We start from the raw sequence: 4,172 nt of genomic DNA on the forward strand, positions 1-4,172 counted from the left end.
CAAACGACTTGAGAGGGATCTTCTGTGATTAAGTGATGTTTAGAAATTTATTTTGGTAGCTTTCTCCTTTGCTGTTGGTCAGTCAGCAACATTCAGTTTAACATTACATGACTTAAGTTACGTCATAAAGTTGTTACTGAAGCAAAAAATTGGAATAAAAATGCCGGTGTGCTCCCTTGCCAGCGTGCTCAAATAAAATGTCAAATAAAAACAACGAGAAACAAAACCCGTTTTAATCATTTTAGAACAGCACAAACTTGAATGCCCTTTGCATCTTAATATATTCGTAAACGCACGACTTAAAAAAAAATCAAGTGATTGGGGACCTACTGTGCTTCATCTTATTTTGAAATTGCCAACAGGATATGTTGTCTTCAGCTTCATTAACGATATGCGTAATTAATAAAAGATAATATTAGTGTTGCAAAATGGCACCAAACAAACAAACAAACAAAAAACCCACAATATTGCAGTGTGCAATAATTAAAAGTCGAATCAGTGGCGCAATAGTCTCATGTTGCATGATGTCCAAATTACAGTTGTCAATCGTTTGGCATACAATCAATCCCCAACATATGTTCTTACTTTAATCGTGTCTTTATTTTGTTTTTGGTTTTGTACCGAATCGAGAGGCTTTCCGTGTTTCTCGCTCTTATTGTGAAATCCCCAACCGGATACATTGCCGTGAGCCACGCCAGCTTCCCGGCGGCGTGCTCCATGCCTGCTCTCCGCCCCGCGCTCTTCCGCTCACTTGTCCGAGCGGAGGCTCCCGAACTCGGCCAGTCTCAGCGAGTCTCTCCCAGCGTGTGGAGCCGAGCGCGACGCGGCTGTCGGCGCCCACCGAGACGGCATGAGGGCGGCCGCCTGCCTCCGACTTTCTGGACCGCAGCGCGCCGTTCGCCGGACCGTCGCAGGTCGACAAGTTTGATTTTAAAGCGGTTTTATTTATTTATTTTTTGTTTTCTCGCACTTTCGGAGGATATCGAGGGGAGGAAAAACCTGAAAGGAGCAGGACTTTTTTTTTTTTGGAGGGGGTGAGAGTTTGACTGTGGAATTACTGCGTACATTTTCCAGCCTACGCGGACGTACATTGGGTGAGTTTGGATTTCCTTTATCGGTGCGGCTCTGATTGACGTTTACCTGTGAAAATGACGAGCGGCTCACTTCCTTGACTCCATTCGGTGTGTGGGGAGCGTGCATGCGCGCGCGCGTCTTTCCGTAACCATAATCCAGTCCTGCCTCGTCATATAATTTGCAAGTTTTTGTGTTTTCTATTTATTGTTAAACGCTGCGATTTTGGGATTCTACACACACACGCGCGCGCGCGCATCTATATGCAATTTTATCTATTCATTCATTTTCAAAGGTGGACTATACCCCGAACCGGTAAGCCAGTCAGGGCGCATTTGGGCAGCAACGACCATTCCCAGCCACATCCACACAGTCACCGAATGGGAACCGATCCCACACTGCTCGCACACGAGTCAGGCGATCGATGCGGATATATGGATCCGATATCATTTGCAGAGGTGAACCTCCATCGCGACAAAATGCAGTTCTTTAATCGAAAATCGATAGGGTGCTCCGATACCATGATACTTGTAAACATATTTTCAAAACATTTTTTATTGACATAAACCTGCAACTTTTGATTCCGACTTGTCAAACAAATATTTTCGTTGACATACTTTTGATTTGGACACGTTTCTGTATTTCTGTGTTGTTTTAATATATACAATATGCAAAGTAGGTGATAGTCTTCTTGCGCCCCTTTTCATGTTGACAGTGCACTTTGATGAATAATTAAAATGGGGGAAACATGTTCAATTTGAATTCATCATCATCACTTTTTTTTGGGGGGGGGGGTGAACAAGTGGTATGTCTAAATGTTGCCTGTGAAGTTCCTCCAGAAGAGATCTCCCACGGGATTCAGAAATGTTTCTTGTCGTTACGGCCGGATCAAATGATCTCTGCAGGAGCTTAAAGTGGGTGGGTGGGGGGGGGGGCTGCATGATAAATGTCATCGTCGACGCGCCAATCGTACGTTGTGACACTTGTTGGGCCTCAGATCACTCTTGAGAAGCGGTCTGGTTCTCCCCGTTTGAGCGACAGCATTCTGCACGTGAAGCAAAAGCAGAATTCTTTTTTGCTTTTACTGTTTGGTGCTTTCTAGCGCCTTTCTTACCGATTTGTCTTACTGTTTATTGGGCATGTTCAATCGCTCCATGTGCAGCACTTTGTATGCGGCGATGGCCGTTTGAAAGTGCTCGAGAAATACTGTTTGACTCGACTTGATACTGTGACATACTTTTGCTTTTTTTTGTTGTTGCTTTAATTGTATTTTCCTCTTTTTTTTTGTACCGGTATATTTATCGCACTACAGTCATTTCATGTGTTAAATTAAACATATCACAGACCACGGCGTTCATCCAAAGTTTAGAATTGACAATTTTGATCATGCTGTATTATTATCTTAAAATAGTTGTTATTCAGGTTATATGAATTTTACTTTTATACGTTTTTTTAATTACTTTTTAATTTCAGGCTTGATGATTCATAATTACAATGCATTAAAAAAAAAAAAGACTCATGTACTCTATTTTTGCCACTATTGGACATACTATTTATTTACCGCGTATTATCATTTTAATTACCGTCGGTGCTTTACAGTTAAAAAGTTTGCTCTTATTCTTGCGGTCATAATGAAGCGCTGCCGTGTGCGTGGTGAGTTGAAACGTGTGTCGCCCGACACACTGCCACCTGACCTGCTTTGCACATTTTTGGACATTTTTGCTGCGTTCCTGCGTGGTGGCTTTTGACATTTTTTTTAACCACATTGAGCTGACAAGCACCCCCCCCCCCCCCCCACTCTCAATCAGCAGTCTCCTCTGACAGCTGATCTCTTATCTTCTCTCACACCAGGGGTGCGTTTGATTGATTGACAGTGAGCGGGAGAGAGGTGAGGGCGGGGGTGGGGTGGGGGGGGGGGGTATGGGGTTGATCGCTACCAGGAGACGCACCTGTCGATCGTCACACGAGGCGCAGGCAAGGATGCGGCGCGCGTGATTTGCGGCCATGTTTTATTCACCGCCGCCGCCTTTCATGCTAGGAAAATATTAGCATGGCAAAGACGTCGGGAGCCTTTTGAGCGCTCGCGCGTCCGCTCGTGGGTCCGACGCCGCAAGCGTTTTGGGAGGGGTCGCTCCTTCGCTGCTATGAAAGCGCTCGGCTCCTCAACTGGATCAAATAGTCCCGCTTTCGATACCAAGTACCGATACCACTCGTCTTTATGTTACCAAAAAACCGCCGGATGGACTTTGCCGCCCTGTTCCGTGCCGCCGTTGCGCTAGCTTCCCCGAACTACTCGCGCTAACCGACATGATTTTAACACGCGCGCCTCCAGCCCCGCGTAGTCTTTCTGGGACCATCTCCGCCTATCGGAAGAACTTCAAAATCTTTGCTAGTCTCGTAAATCTTTTGCTCCGACTTAGAAAATGCTAAATTTAATTAGCAACCTAGCGACGCAAACCCGCCTATTTCAAGCCTGGCAAAATCCGTGAGGCGCACACGCTCGCCACTCCGCCGCAGAGTGCGGATACCGTTTCGAATCAACACTCTCATCTACTCGTGTTAGCATTTCCGCTGACGTCGGGCGTCCGATCCGCGAAAAAGCCTCGCGCTTCTTCGTGTGTGGCCGCCAAGTTAAAAACCATCTTGGCTAGCTATCGGGCCCTCCAATGCTGCCGTGTAAACAAACGGGTGGCGTCGAGGCGGGATAGGACCACATGAAAAGGCGTCGTGTCGGCTTATTAGCGTCCGCGTGGCCTTATCGTCCTGCCCGCCGCGTCGGCGAGGCGCTAACGTGGAGCGGCGCTGAGCTAGCAAGGCGTGTGCGCGTGGCGGGTGGAAGAAAAAGAAAAGCGGCAAGTGTTAACACAACACCACCTCTCTGTGGACGCACAATACGCGCCTGTGTGCGCGCCAGCCAAGACCGCTCGCCCGCTAACCTTTGTGTTGCGCGCGCGGTCGGCGTCTCGCAGACGAGGTTACTCCCGGGCTATGTACACAGCTCGACGGGTATGAAGAAAAAAAACACCGCTGAGGAGGTTGGACAATGTGAAATTCAAGCAGAAGCTTTCTGGGAAAATATGCCGCACAAAACGCAGGCAGAG

This window comes from Hippocampus zosterae, chromosome 14 (assembly GCF_025434085.1).
Source record: "Hippocampus zosterae strain Florida chromosome 14, ASM2543408v3, whole genome shotgun sequence".
Taxonomy (NCBI): domain Eukaryota; kingdom Metazoa; phylum Chordata; class Actinopteri; order Syngnathiformes; family Syngnathidae; genus Hippocampus; species Hippocampus zosterae.